The sequence below is a fragment of the Leuresthes tenuis genome, unplaced genomic scaffold (assembly GCF_036924035.1).
Source record: "Leuresthes tenuis unplaced genomic scaffold, fLeuTen1.0.hap1 SCAF_20, whole genome shotgun sequence".
Taxonomy (NCBI): domain Eukaryota; kingdom Metazoa; phylum Chordata; class Actinopteri; order Atheriniformes; family Atherinopsidae; genus Leuresthes; species Leuresthes tenuis.
This window is the reverse complement of record NW_027325374.1, coordinates 24,257,361-24,275,693: the sequence shown is the minus strand read 5'-3', so window position 1 is coordinate 24,275,693 and position 18,333 is coordinate 24,257,361. Positions and strand designations below refer to the sequence as shown.

The window sequence follows — 18,333 nt, the reverse complement described above, 5'->3', positions numbered from 1 at the left end:
AACGCTTGTCTATAAACATGTGTTAAACATATAAATTGCATGAACAGAAAGAAGGGACTCACCTGTTGAGTAACACACATTTCCTTATACGGAAAGCCTTGTCGGAATGGTGGGACATTTGAACGTCGGAATAACGGGATGTCGGAATGGTGGGATGTCGGAATGGTGGGACGTTTGCATGTCGGAATGGTGGTATGTCGGAATGGTGGGATGTCGGAATGGTGGGATGTCGGAATAGCGGGATGTCAGAATGGCGGGATTTCGGAATGGGTGTTGCCACCCCCTTCGTCATATACACAGTTATTTATACATCACCTTCCACCATGAAGCGTTGTCCCTTTTTGTTTCTCTCTTTGTTCTTAAAATGCTGTTATGCATGTCTAAACCATCCATCCATCCATCCATCATCTGCCGCTTATCCGGGGGTCGGGTCGCGGGGGCTGCAGCTTGAGTAGAGAAACCCAGACGTCTCTGTCCCCGGCCACTTCCTCCAGCTCTTCCGGGGGGACCCCGAGGCGTTCCCAGGCCAGCCGAGAGACATAGTCTCTCCAGCGTGTCCTGGGTCTTCCCCGGGGTCTCCTCCCAGTGGGACATGCCCGGAACACCTCCCCAGAGAGGCGCCCAGGGGGCATCCTAACCAGATGCCCGAGCCACCTCATCTGACTCCTCTCAATGCGGAGGAGCAGCGGTTCTACTCCGAGCCCCTCCCAGATGACTGAGCTTCTCACCCTATCTCTAAGGGAGAGCCCAGACACCCTGCGGAGGAAACCCATTTCGGCCGCTTGTATTCGCGATCTTGTTCTTTCGGTCACTACCCACAACTCGTGACCATAGGTGAGGATGGGAACGTAGATTGACCAGTAAGTAGAGAGCTTCGCCTTCTGGCTCAGCTCCCTCTTCACAACGACGGGTCGGTGCAGAGCCCGCAACACTGCAGACGCCGCACCGATCCGCCCGTCAATCTCCCGCTCCATTCGTCCCTCACTCGTGAACAAGACCCCGAGATACTTGAACTCCTCCACTTGGGGAAGGATCTCATTCCCGACCCGGAGAGAGCATTCCACCCTTTTCCGGCTGAGAACCATAGTCTCGGATTTGGAGGTGCTGATTCTCATCCCAGCCGCTTCACACTCGGCTGCGAATCGCTCCAGTGAGAGCTGAAGGTCACGGCCTGACGACGCTAACAGAACCACATCATCTGCAAAAAGCAGAGACCCGATTCTGACGTCGCCAAATCGGACACCCTCAACGCCCTGGCTGCGCCTAGAAATTCTGTCCATAAAAGTTAGGAACAGAATCGGTGACAAAGGACAGCCCTGACGGAGTCCAACTCTCACCGGAAACGTATCCGACTTACTGCCGGCAATGCGGACCAAACTCTGGCACCGGTCATACAGAGACCGAACGGCCCCTATCAAGGGCTGTTTGGCGCATAGGCACAAACAACAGTCAGGACGGCACCCCCCACAGGACTCCACGAGGGACACGGTCGAACGCTTTCTCCAAGTCTACAAAACACATGTAGACTGGTTGGGCGAACTCCCATGCACCCTCCAGGATCCTGACGAGGGTATAGAGCTGGTCCACTGTTCCACGGCCAGGACGAAAGCCACACTGCATCTCCTGAATCCGAGGCTCGATTATCCGACGGATCCTCCTCTCCAATACCCCCGAATAGACCTTACCAGGGAGGCTGAGGAGTGTTATACTATAGTTGGAACACACCCTCCGGTCCCCCTTTTTAAAGAGGGGGACCACCACCCCAATCTGCCAGTCCAGAGGCACTGTCCCTGATGTCCACGCGATGCTGCAGAGGCGTGTCAGCCAAGACAGCCCTACAACATCCAGAGCCTTGAGAAACTCAGGACGGACCTCATCCACCCCCGGGGCCTTGCCACCGAGGAGCTTTTTGACCACCTCGGCAACCTCAGCCCCAGAAATGGGAGGCCCCGTCTCCGAGCTCTCCGACTCTGCCTCTTCCGAGCACGTGTTGGTAGGATTGAGGAGTTCCTCGAAGTACTCCCCCCACCGACTCACAACATCCCTAGTTGAGGTCAGCAAAGCCCCGTCCCCACTGTAAACAGTGTTGACTGTGAGCCGCTCCCCCCCCCTGAGACGCCGGATGGTGGATCAGAATCTCTTCGAGGCCGTCCGTAAATCGTTCTCCATGGTCTCACCGAACTCCTCCCAGGCCCGAGTTTTTGCCTCTGCAACCGCCAACGCCGCGGCCCGTCTGGCCTGTCGGTACCTTTCAGCTGCTTCCAGGGTCCCACTGGCCAAAAAGGCCTGATAGGACTCTTTCTTCAGCTTGACGGCTTCCCTCACCACTGGTGTCCACCAGCAGGTTCGAGGGTTGCCGCCACGACAGGCACCGACCACCTTACGGCCACAACTCCGATCAGCTGCCTCGGCAATGGAGTCACGGAACATGGCCCATTCGGACTCAATGTCCCCCACCTCCCCCGGGATATGGTTGAAGCTCTGCCGGAGGTGGGAGTTAAAGCTCCTTCTGACGGGGGATTCTGACAAACGCTCTCAGCAGACCCTCACAATACGTTTGGGCCTGCCAGGTCTGATCGGCATCCTCCCCCACCAGCGGAGCCAACTCACCACCAGGCGTTGATCAGTTGACAGCTCCGCCCCTCTCTTCACCCGAGTGTCCAGGACATACGGCCGCAAGTCCGATGATACAACCACAAAGTCGATCATCGAACTGCGGCCAAGGGTGTCCTGGTGCCAAGTGCACATATGGACACCCTTATGTCTGAACATGGTGTTCGTTATGGACAGTCCATGACCAGCACAGAAGTCCAACAACATAACACCACTCTGGTTCAGATCGGGGGGGCCTTTCCTCCCAATCACACCCCTCCAGGTCTCACTGTCATTGCGCACGTGAGCATTGAAGTCCCCCAGCAGAACGAGGGAGTCTCCGGTAGGAGCATTCTCCAGTGCCTCCCCCAGAGACTCCCAAAAGGGTGGGTACTCTGAACTGCAGCACAGGGACAGCAGTCCAAGTCTTCTTTCCTCTTCTTCTTTCCTTGTCCCCCGGTCTGGTTCAGTTCAGTTCATGTCATATATTGTAAACAGAAATAAATAAATGGGCATCAAGGGGAGCTTTACATTTATAAAACTTCCCTTGGCAAAGCAAATCTGTTTGGCATCAAAGGTATTCAGACTACAATTCTTCTGAAGGGAAAAAAAAAAAAAAAGTAAAGAAGACAGTTCTGCCGAAAGCCAGGGACTAGACCTGTTCTAAGTTCTATACTTTTTAAAAGGGGCGTGTTTATCAACTATGGAATTAGAAGATTTACAAAAATGGTCAAGTGCTAGATCTTCATCTGGGATTTTAACAGTGTCATATAACTATTCAACAGATCAGTTAAAAAAAAGCCTGCTCATGGAGATGTTTCAGGATCTGAATACCAAGCGTGGACCTAATTTTTTCATTTTTGCAATTCTGATACAGGCTATTGAGCGGTGATAACTAACACCAAGTTCAGATACTGCGGATTTTCTACGTTTGATTTGTTAAGATTGAGCAAATCAGGGACAACCTTGAAGGATCTCTTTGGTTTTGTAGGATCAGCAATTACCTGAGAAAGGTTGATATTGGTACACACCTTTTTTAAATGATCAGAGGCAGAGTCCAACTTGTTTAAATTAAAATTGCCACACAGAGATTGGGTTTAGGCCACATGCACACAGAATGACATCAACAAATATAAGAAATATTAAATATTTACACATAGATTTTTGAATACATGTAGAGGAATGATACTTTGAAATGTGCTCATTGCGGAGTTATGATCAGTTGAGTAATGAAGGTTGAACTATTCTGGGAAAGAGGTTCTATTCCCAGCATCATGATGGACACTCCTGATATAGAAGGTTTCGCTAACGCATTGGAATTGTTTTACTATTTTCATATGCATGTGCAATGAAGAATTGCTTGCTGCTGATAAATGCAAAGAAGAACAGCTTACACATAGATGCTCACATATAGGCTGCTGAATGCAATGAAGACCTGCTTATCCAGTAAAGTTCAATGTCAATCTGTAATATTCAATTAGGATTTGCAAAACAGTGAAGTTAAACAATGAATGGGTCCATAGTCGGTATGAGAAGACTACAGGAATATTTACCTGGGTGTACGTTCAAACAGAGATGAGAAAATTGCGATAAATAATTGTTTGTTTGTTTGTTAGTATGTATATGAATGTTATGTGTATAAACTGTGTTGAGTTATAGTTACTCAGTAGTGTCTCAGTGAAACAACCGACGGGGGAAGCCTTGCGGTGACAACAAAAGCAGTGTTTTACTGATCAGTCAAGTTGCTCCAGTGTACTCCATACAAACTGATTGGCTACTGAAGGGATAGAAAATGGGCAATACTTGTTTTAAAGCAAACAAGGAATTAGATGGGAAAAATACATGTTTTAACGGGACCCAGACAATATTAAATACTCAGAAAGATGGGAGAAGAAGTGTAGTTTTGTAGGAAATCACAAAATTATTACATAAAATTAGTGAAATCAATTGAAGAATGCCTTTCTGAAGAGCTGTTTACCACAGATGAGCAGCTTTGCGACCAAGCACATTGTAGATCGCTTTACTGCAAAAATGATCTAATTTAATGGATTGGTTTAGACATGCATAACAGCATTTTAAGAACAAAGAGAGAAACAAAAAGGGACGCTTCATGGTGGAAGGTGATGTATAAATAACTGTGTATATGATGAAGGGGGTGGCAACAACCATTCCGAAATCCCGCCATTCTGACATCCCGCTATTCCGACATCCCACCATTCCGACATCCCACCATTCCGACATACCACCATTCCGACATGCAAACGTCCCACCATTCCGACATCCCACCATTCCGACATCCCACCATTCCGACATCCCGCTATTCCGACGTTCAAATGTCCCACCATTCCGACAAGGCTTTCCGTATAAGGAAATGTGTGTTACTCAACAGGTGAGTCCCTTCTTTCTCTTCATGCAATTTATATGTTTAACACATGTTTATAGACAAGCGTTATCAAAAACACAAAGTCTCGGCAACTGGAGGAGGAGAAGCAGTCCGCGGTGGTTTTCAATCACACACTCCAATGCTACTTGTTTCAACTTCCGAAAATTTAATCCAGGAAAAAAAGACTTACAAACATGGACCAAAACGGCTCCATAACACGCACAAGAATCCAAAAGAAACGAAAGTTAACTAAAAGAAAGCAAATGCGCAAAGCCCATCCGCGCTTCCCAAAATTGGAGTGAGTACTCATAAATCACGTGAATAACATGAATAAACGATTTTACTGCATTTTGTTGTGTTTTATACGTTCTATGCTGTCATTTCTCTCTTCTCCTATTGGCAAGGCAAGGCAGAGTGCTCGCAACTGTGTCCTGTGCAGTAGCCGTGATATCTGTTATTGCAATTATTACTTTTGCATATGATGACAGCGTGCAAAAGACGCATTGGCTCTGTGGAGAGCTCCGCTCCAGCTGGCTGCTGTGACAGCTCACTGACACTGTATTTCTGCTTAATCAGTTTCAGTCTCGCCAGAGTTACATTAATATCTGTATTTTTATATTTGAAATTCAGGGGATTTTGATAATAGATTATTAAAGTTTGTTTGCGAGGCTGTGGCCTCTGGATGTGCAGAGCTTGTGCGCCAAACTTTAGGGCGTATTTGCGCCGGCATATCATTAGTGCAAAATGTTTTGGGTAAAAAATAGGCTATTAAAAGGAACTGTCGGAATGGCGGTATGTTAAATTAAAAAAAAAACATACCGCCATTCCGACCATAGGAGGAAAAAAGTGTCGGAATGGCGGGACGTCGGAATGGCAGCATGTAACCATGATGAAGGAGAGACCATTTGAGCAGCACAGCCATTTCGCAGCACAGGGACAGCAGTCCAAGTTAAAGGATCTCCCACGTGGTATCACCTGTCACATTGTGTCAAGGCATCAAAAGAAGAAAAAATCAGCAAACTCAAGGACAAAAAGACGAAGACTCCGGTGAACGAAGAGAGAGGACTGACAAACCAGAAATACAAAAGGATTCTCGATATCAAGATCCAGAAGAAGAGGCTAACAATGCCACGAACACTTACGATGCTGGGAATGATGCCAGCAATGAACAGAGAAGAAGATTCAGTGTCATCAATCTTCAACACGTGCCTCTAATGAGGGGGTGAATATAGAATCCTCAACGATTACAACGTCTCTGGGAACTGTGACAACAACAAGGTTTAAACCATTTTGATATATATTGTAACCTATTGGCTAAGGAATAGTGCTGAAAATGAGGTAAATCTAATACACCACTGTCCTTGGTCTTCTGTAGGGTTTTTAAACTAATACGTGGTGGTTTGTTTTTCCACAGAAATTTGGAGATGCATGAATCTAGTGACTTAAACCAAGTAGCAGATGGTTTTATGGGGATCATTGAAAACAAATAGTTAACTTTTGGTAGTATCATCATTTTAATGGATGTAACTCTCCCCATAAGTGATATAGGTAAGGACTTCCAACGAGAGAGATCGTCCTCTACTGTCTTTAATAATTGCACATAATTTAGCTTTGTTAGCTCTGAGAGCCTGGAGGAAATGTTTATGCCTAAATATCTAATATTTCCTGACTGTAAAGTGATCGCAGTTATATTATGGACCCTACAGTTAATGGGCAGAACTGTGGTCTTAGACCAGTTGATAGAGTAGTCAGAAAGTGCTGAGAATTTATTTATGAGTGTGATCGTGTGAGTGAGAGACGTCTGTGAGTTCTGAAGGAAAAGTAACACATCATCAGCATAAAGACTTATTTTATGCTCAATATTTTGGGATTAATTACTCACAAACGGGTAAGAAAAGGTAGTATTGCCAGACCATACATGATCAAAACAGGGAGCGGAGGTCGTTCAGCTGCAAGAAGGTGTGAATGTCCGACTAAAGTTTATAAAAAGCGGGTAAGACAAGGTGCGAATGCCCGACAATGTATGATCAAAAGAGGGAGCGGAGGTTTTCGGCTGCAAGAAGGTCTGAATGTCCACCCATAATTCCTGAAAAATGGGTAAAAAAAGAGTGCGAATGCCAAACCATACATCATCAAAAGCAGGAGTGGATGTGTTCGGCTACAAGAAGATTTGAATGTCCATCAATAATTGCTTTAAAACATGAAAGAAAATTTTCGAATATCAAACCGCACATGATCATAAGCGGGAGCGGAGGTGGTTCAGCTGCAAGAAGGTGTGAATGTCCGACTTAAGTTCAAATATATTAACAAAAGTGGGAGGAGAGGTGTTCGGATGAGAGTGGTTGAGAATTTCCAACCATAATCTATAAAATGCGGTGAAAAAAAAGGTGTGATAGAACACTAAAAGGTGGAGCGGAAGTGTTCGGCTGCAAGAAGGTGTGAATGTCTGACTATATTTGGTGAAAAGCAGGTGAAGCAAGGTCTGAATGCCCAACCTTACATCATCAAAAGCGAGATCAGAGGTTGTTGGCTGCAAGAAGGCCTTAGTTTGCCAAAAGCGGGTAAGCTGCGAATGACCGACTAAATATCAACAAAAGGTCTTCGGATGCAAGTGGGTGTGAATATCCCACCATACAAGTATGGTGGAGAGGAAGCTGTGAACAGCCGACCATAGTTTGCAAAAAGCGGGTGAGAAAAGGTGCGAATGTCCAACCATACATGATCAAAACAGGGAGCGGAGGTGTTTGGCTGTGACAAGGTGTGAATGTCCACCCAAAATTAATGAAAAGCGGGCAACAAGTAGGTTTGAATGCCCAACCATACATCATCAAAAGCAGGAGTGGATGTGTTCGGCTACAAGAAGGTTTGAATGTCCGAGCATAGTTTGTAAAAAGCGGGTAAGAAAAGGTTCGAATGCCCAAACATACACCATCAAAAGAGGGAGCGGAGGAGTTCCGCTGTAAGAAGGTGTGAATGTCAGACCATAGTTGGTATAAAACGGGTAAGAAAAGGTTAAAATACCCGACTGTACACAATCAATAGCGGGAGCGGATGTGTTTGGCTACAAGAATGTGTGACAGTCCGACCATGGTTTGTAAAAAACGGGTAAGAAAAGGTTCGAATGCCCGAATATATACCATCAAAAGCGGAAGCGGAGGTGTTCGGCTGCAAGAAGGTGTGAACGTCCGACCAAAGTTTTTAAAAAGCAGTAAAGAAAAGGTTCGAATATCCAACCAAACATAATCAAAAGCGGGAGCAGAGCTGTTCGACTGCAAGTAGGTGTGAATTTGAATTTGCAAAAAGCTGATGAGAAAGGTTGAGAATGCCTGACTATACACCATCAAATACCGGAGCGGAGCTCCGAGCATAGTTTGTAAAAAGGGGGTAAGAATAGGTTCGAATGCCCGAACATACACTATCAAAAGAGGGAGCGGAGGTGTTCCGCTGTAAGAAGGTGTGAATGTCCGACCATAGTTGGTAAAAAGCGGGTAAGAAAAGGTTAAAATACCCGACTGTACACTGTAGTCGGACATTCACACCTTCTTGCAGCCAAACACTTCCGCTCCACCTTTTAGTGTTCTATCACACCTTTTTTTTCACCGCATTTTATACATTATGGTTGGAAATTTTCAACCACTCTCATCCGAAGACCTCTCCTCCCGCTTTTGTTAATATATTTGAACTTTAGTTTTACATTCAAACCTTCTTGCAGCTGAACCACCTCCGCTCCCTGTTTTGATCATATATGGTCTGGCTACTACCTTTTCTTACCCGTTTGTGAGTAATTATGGCTGGACATTCACACCTACTTGCAGTCGAACACAACCTCTCTCGCTTTTGATGATGTATGGACCGGCATTTTTACCTTTTCTAACACATTTTTCAGCAATTATGGTCGGAGATTCACACCTACTCACAGCCGAACAACTCCGCTCCCGCATTTGATGATGTATAGTCGGTCATTCTCACCCTTTCTCATCAGCTTTTTGCAAATTAGGATCTGACATTCACACCTACTTGCAGTCGAACAGCTCTGCTCCCGCTTTTGATTATGTTTGGTTGGATATTCGAACCTTTTCTTAACTGCTTTTTACAAACTTTGGTCGGACGTTCACACCGTCTTGCAGCCGAACACCTCCGCTTCCGCTTTTGATGGTATATAGTCGGGCATTCGAGCCTTTTCTTACCCGCCTATTACTTACTATGGTTGGACATTCAAACCTTCTTGTAGCCGAACACATCCGCTCCTGCTTTTGATGATTTATGATTTGGCATTCGCACCTTTTCTTACCCATTTTTCAGTAATTTTTGGTCGGACATTCAGACCTTCTTGCACCTGAACAACTCTGCTCCCGCTTTTGATGGTGTATAGTCGGGCTTTCGAGCCTTTTCTTCCCCGATTTTTACAAATTGTGGTTGGACATTCAGACCTTGCAGCCGAAAACCTCCGCTCCCTCTTTTGATCATACATTGTCGGGCATTCGCCCCTTGACTTACACGGTTTTTACAAACTTTAGTCAGACATTCACACCTTGCTGCTGAACCACCTCCATTCCCTGTTTTGATCATGTGTGGTCTGAAAATACTACCTTTTCTTCCCCCGTTTGTGAGTAATTATGGCTGGACATTCACACCTACTTGCAGCCGAAAAACCACCTCTCCCGCTTTTGATGATGTATTGTCCGGCATTCTAGTCTTTTCTATCACATTTTTCAGCAATTATGATCTGACATTCACACCTACTTGCAGTCGAACAGCTCTGCTCCCGCTTTTGATTATGTTCGGTTGGATATTCAAACCTTTTCTTAACTGCTTTTTACAAACTTTGGTCGGACGTTCACACCTTCTTGCAGCCGAACACCTCCGCTTCCGCTTTTGATGGTATATATTCGGGTATTCGAACCTTCTCTTACCCGCTTTTTACAAACCATGGTTGGACTTTCATACCTTCTTGTAGCTGAACAACTCCACTCCTGCTTTTGATGATTTATGGTTGGACATTCGCATCTTTTCCTACCGATTTTTCAGTAATTATGGGTGGATATTCACACCTTCTTGCAGCTGAACACCTCCTCTCCCGCTAATGATCATGTAAGGTTTGATATTCGAAAATTTTCTTTCATGTTTTAAAGCAATTATTAATGGACATTCACACCTACTTGCAGCCGAACACCACCTCTCCCGCTTTTGATGATGTATGGACCGGCATTCTTACCTTTTCTAACACATTTTTCAGCAATTATGGTTGGAGAATCACACCTACTCACAGCCGAACAACTCCGCTACCGCATTTGATGGTGTATAGTCGGGATTTCTCACCCTTTCTCATCAGCTTTTTGCAAATTATTCTCTGACATTCACACCTACTTGCAGTCGAACAGCTCTGCTCCCGCTTTTGATTATGTTTGGTTAGATATTCGAACCTTTTCTTAACTGCTTTTTCACAAACTTTGGTCGGACGTTCACACCTTCTCTTAGCTGAACAACTCCGCTTCCTCTTTTGATTGTGTACAGTCGGGTAATTTAACCTTTTCTTACCCGCTTTTTACCATCTATGGTCGGACATTCACACCGTCTTACAGCGGAACACCTCCGCTCCCTCTTTTGATGATGTATGGTTAGGCATTCGCACCTTTTCTTACCCATTTTTCAGTAATTATGGGTAGACATTCACACCTTCTTGCAGCTGAACACCTCCTCTCCCGCTTATGATCATGTGCAGTTTGATATTCGAAAATTTTCTTTCATGTTTTCTAGCAATTATTGATGGACATTCAGACCGTCTTGCAGCTGAACACCTCCGCTCCCACTTTCTATGGTGTATAGTCGGGCTTTCGAGCCTTTTCTTCCCCGGTTTTTACAAATTATGGTTGGAAATTCAGACCTTCTTGCAGCCGAAAACCTCCACTCCCTCTTTTGATCATACATTGTCGGGCATTCGCACCTTTTCTTACCCGCTTTTTACAAACCATGGTCGGACTTTCACACCTTTTAGTAGCCGAACAACTCCGCTCCCGCTATTGATTGTGTACAGTCGGGTATTTTAACCTTTTCTTACCCGCTTTTTACCAACTATGGTTGGACATTCACACCTTCTTACAGCAGAACACCTCCGCTCCTTCTTTTGATTATGTATGGTTTGACATTCGCACCTTCTCTCACCCGCCTTTTACTATGGTCGGCCATTCACAGCTTCCTCTCCACCATACTTGTATGGTGGGATATTCACACCCACTTGCATCCGAAGACCTCCTCCCCCACTTTTGTTGATATTTAGTCGGTCATTCGCACCTTACCCGCTTTTGGCAAACTATGGCCTTCTTGCAGCCAAACACCTCTGATCTCGCTTTTGATGATGTAAGGTTGGGCATTCAGACCTTGCTTCACCTGCTTTTCACTAAATATAGTCGGACATTCACACCTTCTTGCAGCCGAACACTTCCGCTTTTAGTGTTCTATGAGGCATTCACATATATTTTTTCACCGTATTTTATAGATTATGGTTGGAAATTCTCACCCACTCTCATCCGAAGACATCTCCTCCCGCTTTTGTTAATATATAGTCGGGCATTCGAACCTTTTCTTACCCGCTTTTTACTAATTATGGTCGAACATTCACACCTACTTGCAGCTGAATACTTCCGCTCCACCTTTTAGGTATGTATGGTTGGCATTTGCACCTCTTTTTATACTGATTGCTGAAGATTAAGTTGTTCTTTCTCAAACTACAAATTTTTTTAATTGTTGAAACTTGATTTGAAGTGGATAAATAAGGAGGACAAACAGTTTTAAGTCAGGCTGATAGAAGGAATTAATTTTATAGCAAAATCTGTATTTCCTCATATGTCGAGAGATGCTTATTGCTGAAGAAGTTCTTTCTCATTCTACAAAGTACAACGTTGTTTATCGTTGAAACTTGATTAGACATGAATAAATATGAAGGACAAAGCAGTCTTAACTTGGTTTGAGTTAAGGAATTCGTTTTATAGGAGAATCCGAATTCGTGCATAACTCATAAAATAGAGCTTATTTTCGGATTCCTGAAGAATGATTCTGGTTCTTTCTCATAATACAAAGTTTGTTGTTTATTGTTGAAACTTCATCAGAAGTGAAGAAATAAATGAATGCCTATCAACAAATGTGGGATCTAAACTCTAGTGCTTCCTCTAAAATAATTTCCTTTCTCAATTTAGAAATGTGTGTGTGTAAGTCACAACACCCGTGACACCAAAACGGCTTTCTTTTCTCTACACTCTGCACTATGAGCACACACACCAAATCAGAAAGGCTTTTTTCTCTCTTTTCTACATTATGGACTGTGGGGACACAAAACCGCTCTCTCTCTTTTTTTTTTTATCGTGTGCCAGGGCGTTGTCTCATGTATTAGATTATGCTTAAGATACGAATGGGTTTATCAGTCACATCAGAATCCATACATACTGATCCTCCCGTAATAAAATGGTCGGATCTTATCAAACACACTTTGTTTCTTGTGACAATCAAGTCAGCGAAACAGCGTATACACGTCAAGACACTGAATCAAGTTTGCCACAAGAACTCATAAGTTTGGCAGTATTGCTCTGCCATCAGCAATGATACACCCATTTTATTTTCGTGAGACATGTGCAAGCACCTGTTCATCTACTGTTCTATCACTATGAATTAGTGATCTATTATCAATAAGGATACTTCTACAACTACTATCAAAGTATGTCCGGACTTCTTATGTTGTCAGTTGCTATATATGAATAAGTGGGGAGCTACTGACAAGCATTAAGCATGTCACACAGCCCAAACATATAACATTTCAGGACACACCACACAGTTAACAACCACAGTGAAGCGTGTCAAAGCCCAAACATGTAACATTCAACAGGACACTTACACAACACATTCAAATCAAACAGTCAGACAACATACAAGAACATATACCCCAGCCGGCATTGCTCCCTGCCTATTTTCGTACAGCACACTATGTGTGCGCACACCTTTATTCACAAACTCTTCAACTTATACTCTTTTACCGAAGCTGCTACAGCTCGATTGGCCGAATACCCTTAGATCCTATTTCGGTGAATTTGACATCTGCCTTACATGTAACAGATTAGCGGTTTAGCAGTTTTAATTTAGTTTGAGTGAAGGAATTCATTTTATAGCAAAATCCGAAATCGTGAAGCACTCATGAAAGTAAGCTTATTCTCGGATTCCTGAAACTTTAGATTTGCTCTTTCTTTTACTGCAAAGTACAACGTTGTTTTTTTTGTTTAAATCTTTCTAGACATGGTAAATATGAACGACAAAGCAGTTTTAACATAGTTTGAGTGAAGGAATTCATTTTATAGATAAAATCCCAAGAGTCTGCTGAGAAAAGAGAGTGAATGCGAAGTAGACTTTAACACGGCTATGGGAGCGAGCCGAGTGTCGGCTAACCGGGAGAATTGCTTGAAAGAAACGCGACACCGAATGAGCGGTCAGAACAAAGCCTCAATACGGGATTCTCGTGGTGTTTTTGTTGCTGCCTTGTCTTTTGCATAGAGTAAAAGACAAGGCAGCCATCGAATAGGGCCCGATTGTTCCTACTTGGTCAGCCGAGGAGCAGGGGGGGGGGGGGGGGGGGTGGTGGAGCGTCTCAACCAAGCAAAGCTCACCATGGGGAAGGTGGCTATACCAACTAGCCTGATGCCCTGCTCCCGCAGTGACGGATACGTACTCTGGTTTCTCTTCATAACATACAAGTCTTTCGCCTTTTACTAAAGACTTCCGTGGAGAGCAGCACTAATGAGTTGTTTCTATTATTGGCAGGCTTTACCTTTGCGGGTGAAGCCCTTTCTGTCTGTGCAAAAGAAATCTTGCTACTTTGCAGAGTGACTTCTCTGAGTAGAGTCGCCTTACAAGACAAGGCAGCCATCGAATAGATTGTTTCTACTTGGTCAGCCGAGGAGCAGGGGGGGGGGGGCAAGCGTCTCAACCAAGCAAAGCTCACCAAGTAGGAACAATCGGGCCCTTTTCGATGGCTGCAACACCTGAAAGAGATATTGATGCGAGACCCGATCAAATGCTTTTTCAAAGTCTAAATTTAAGATGACAAGCCGGGTGTTTCTGTCTCTAGCGTAATCAATGATGTCTCGAATCAGTACGAGGCTGTCGGTGAGTTGTCTCCCTGAGATGGCACAAGCTTGGTCTGGGTGAATTACCTCCTCTAAAACAGAGGACATCCGTGTCGCTAAAACCTTGCTAAAAAGTTTACAGTCAAAGTTTAAAAGTGTGATGGGCCTCCAATTCTTTAGGTCAGTCTTATCATTTTTTTTATAAAGTAGAGTCACTATTCCCACTCTAAAACTGTCAGGCAGTCGGTCGAGTTTTTCAAAATCTTTAAAAACATCTAAAATGTCTGATGATAAAAGGTCCCAATAGGTCAGATAGAATTCTGCAGGAAGCCCGTCTAAACCCGGAGCTCGACTTCTCTTAAAACCTGTTAGGCATTTTTTTAACTCTAAAGCAGTAAAATTCTGTGTCAAGTGTGCATTCTCTTTTACGGTTTTGTCAACGAATTTTAAGATTTCTGCCGATGTTTCCAAGTGCACTGGTTTCTCTTTGTACATGTTACTATAAAAGGTATGTACAGTTTCAATCATCTCTTGTGTGGATTTTGTTAAAAACCCATCTTCTCTTTTTAGATTTTGAATACACTCCTTTTTATTTATAACTTTCTTTCTTTTTCACCTTCCTCAATTTCCTGCTCCCTGCTTCTTACAAAAATTCCTTTACTCTTTATTTCTGCTAAAACTGACATTTCCTTTTTGACATCTTTGATTTCTTCTTTAAAGTCTATGCCACACTGATTTAGTTTAAAGTAGCGCTGTAAGCGTTTATGTAGTCCCATCATACATCTATTCTCTTTCCTTTTTTTACGTTTACCTTGCTGTTTAAAAAAAGTCTGGGTCGTTTCCTTCACCATTTCCCACCATTGTGCATGTGTTTCGTAGAGGTCTTGAAGGGTCTGCCACTCTTTATAACATTCCCTGTACTGACTGACTATGATTTCATCCTCCAACAGGGAACAGTTGAGTTTCCACAGACCACTTCCTACCGTCACACCAGAAGGGGGTGAAAGGGTGCAGGAGAGCATAAGGTGGTCTGAAAAGAAAACAGGGGTTAATCTAACATCAGTGGGTGGGCAATCTCTAGTAAAGAAATAATCAATGCGAGAGGCTCTGGTGCCATCATGACTAAACCAGGTGAAGCCCTCCTCTCTGGGATGCATGGTTTTAAAACAGTCAGTAAGCTTAAAATCCCTGCATATGCCCTGAAGTAAAATCGAAGTCTTATCCACTTTAAAATCTACCCCTGCTCTTTTTCTATCTTTCCTGCTCAAGATACAGTTAAAATCCCCTCCTACAACTAAAGGTACTTGCCCTAGCATGTAAAGCTGTATATCTTCTAAAAGGTCATACCTTTCATTTTTTCCATTGAAACCATAAATATTTAAGAGGTTAAAGTCTTGCCCCATAAAATTCAAGTGTGCTAAAAGTGCCCGTCCGTCTCTCACCACTGTGCTACCTTTCACCAGAACATGCGGATTTTTAATTAGAATGGCCACACCATCATTTTTATTTTGATTTGAGCCACTCCATATCGATAAATGGGGCCACATTTCCTCCCATTGTCTATGGTTTTTAAAAAAGGTAGTCCACATTCTTGTATTAAAAACACATCTGATTTTATGGAGTCTAAGATGAATAAAATACTCTGGGCTCTTGTCTTTGATTTCACACTTCTCACATTTAGTGTTGAGAAGGTGAGAACCATTAAAAGCATAAAGGAAAGTAGGTATGTCATTTTCGTTTTTCTAAGTTATCAAAACAAATTACACACAGGTTATTTCTTGGGAAACTAGCTCTTCCTTCATTTCTTTAGGTGAAAAGTGAGTAGGTTGATCTATATTTCATTTTCGGACTCTCGGTGTTGGCCTCTGACGCAATGTTGCATTTAACTTTGAGTCCCTGGGGGTCGAGTGCAGAGCTGAAGTTAAAAAGGAGACCTCATTTGGTGAGTCGGAGGGGAAGACTCTAGGTTCTTCCACTGAAGAACTGTCTGAAAGGGACCTAACCCTTCCCCTCTTCTCTGATACCACTGGGGAATCAGAGGCTCAGATGCCGTCCTCTTCGGCTGTTGACCTTCGGGGAGGTGAGTATCTTCACTAGACTCACCTGTCTGCTCTTCCTCCTCATTTAGCGTAGCTCCACCCTCTGCCTGTGAATTCTCACAGACTTCAACACTGAGTGGTGAGGCCTCTACAGGCCCCTCCCCTTTTTGCTCCTCACTTCCAATCCAAGCTTTTGGCGGGAAGTTTGAATTTATTGGGTCAACCTCTTCACTTTGTTCACCAACTGCCACCTTTGGTCCTTCTCTTTGTTGGCTTGACTGTGGCTTTACCGTCTTTAATTTGTTGGCAAAAGATTTAGGGCAATCTCTGAAGAGGTGATTTAATTCTCCACAGAGATTACATTTCCTGCCATTTGGACACTCTCCAAAAGTTTGCCCAATTTCTCTGCTCTTCCCACATAACACCTTGGTACAAGCCTCAACCAGGTGCCCATGCTCACCACACTTGCGGCAGAACTTGGGCTGCCCCTGGTAGTGGATGTAATCTCGGTTTTCAAGGTGGCCAGAGTGTCGCCCACCCGCTGCACTGAGCACTCTTCAGCCCTTTTAAATGGTATAACTTTGCACTCCCGCACGCTCCAGCAAGCACCATTCAAGCAACAACTTTGCACTCCAGCTTCGAACATCGGCACAGTCGCAACAAGTAAGGCGACTCTACTCAAAGAAGTCACTCTGCACAATAAGAAGATTTCTTTTGCACAGACAGAAAGGGCTTCACCCGCAAAGGTAAAGCCTGCCAAAAATAGAAACAACTCATTAGTGCTGCTCAACATTGTACTTTGCAGTAAAAGAAAGAGCAAATCTAAAGATTCAGGAATCCGAGAATAAGCTTAGTTCTTCACGATTTCGGATTTTGCTATAAAATTAATTCCTTCACTCAAACTAAATTAAAACTGCTAAACCGCTAATCTGTTACATACAAGGCAGATGTCAAATTCACCGAAATAGGATCTAAGGGTATTTGGCCAATCGAGCTGTAGCAGCTTCGGTAAAAGAGTATAAGTTGAAGAGTTTGTGAATAAAGGTGTGCGCACACATAGTGTGCTGTACGAAAATAGGCAGGGAGCAATGCCGGCTGGGGTATATGTTCTTGTATGTTGTCTGACTGTTTGATTTGAATGTGTTGTGTAAGTGTCCTGTTGAATGTTACATGTTTGGGCTTTGACACGCTTCACTGTGGTTGTTAACTGTGTGGTGTGTCCTGAAATGTTATATGTTTGGGCTGTGTGACATGCTTAATGCTTGTCAGTAGCTACCCACTTATTCATATATAGCAACTGACAACATAAGAAGTCCGGACATACTTTGATAGTAGTTGTAGAAGTATCCTTATTGATAATAGATTACTAATTCATAGTGATAGAACAGTAGATGAACAGGTGCTTGCACATGTCTCACGAAAATAAAATGGGTGTATCATTGCTGATGGCAGAGCAATACTGCCAAACTTATGAGTTCTTGTGGCAAACTTGATTCAGTGTCTTGACGTGTATACGCTGTTTCGCTGACTTGATTGTCACAAGAAACAAAGTGTGTTTGATAAGATCCGACCATTTTATTACGGGAGGATCAGTATGTATGGATTCTGATGTGACTGATAAACCCATTCGTATCTTAAGCATAATCTAATACATGAGACAACGCCCTGGCACACGATAAAAAAAAAAAAGAGAGAGAGCGGTTTTGTGTCCCCACAGTCCATAATGTAGAAAAGAGAGAAAAAAGCCTTTCTGATTTGGTGTGTGTGCTCATAGTGCAGAGTGTAGAGAAAAGAAAGCCGTTTTGGTGTCACGGGTGTTGTGACTTACACACACACATTTCTAAATTGAGAAAGGAAATTATTTTAGAGGAAGCACTAGAGTTTAGATCCCACATTTGTTGATAGGCATTCATTTATTTCTTCACTTCTGATGAAGTTTCAACAATAAACAACAAACTTTGTATTATGAGAAAGAACCAGAATCATTCTTCAGGAATCCGAAAATAAGCTCTATTTTATGAGTTATGCACGAATTCGGATTCTCCTATAAAACGAATTCCTTAACTCAAACCAAGTTAAGACTGCTTTGTCCTTCATATTTATTCATGTCTAATCAAGTTTCAACGATAAACAACGTTGTACTTTGTAGAATGAGAAAGAACTTCTTCAGCAATAAGCATCTCTCGACATATGACGAAGTACAGATTTTGCT

At 43.6% G+C, this 18,333-nt stretch overlaps 1 non-coding gene across 1 annotated transcript; it reads left to right on the top strand.

Moving 5' to 3' along the window:
* Window positions 1–13,681: 13,681 nt before the first annotated feature.
* LOC140279109 (U5 spliceosomal RNA) lies at window positions 13,682–13,795 on the top strand. Its single transcript, XR_011909305.1, has one exon. It is a non-coding gene; the product is annotated as a U5 spliceosomal RNA (small nuclear RNA).
* Window positions 13,796–18,333: the final 4,538 nt, after the last annotated feature.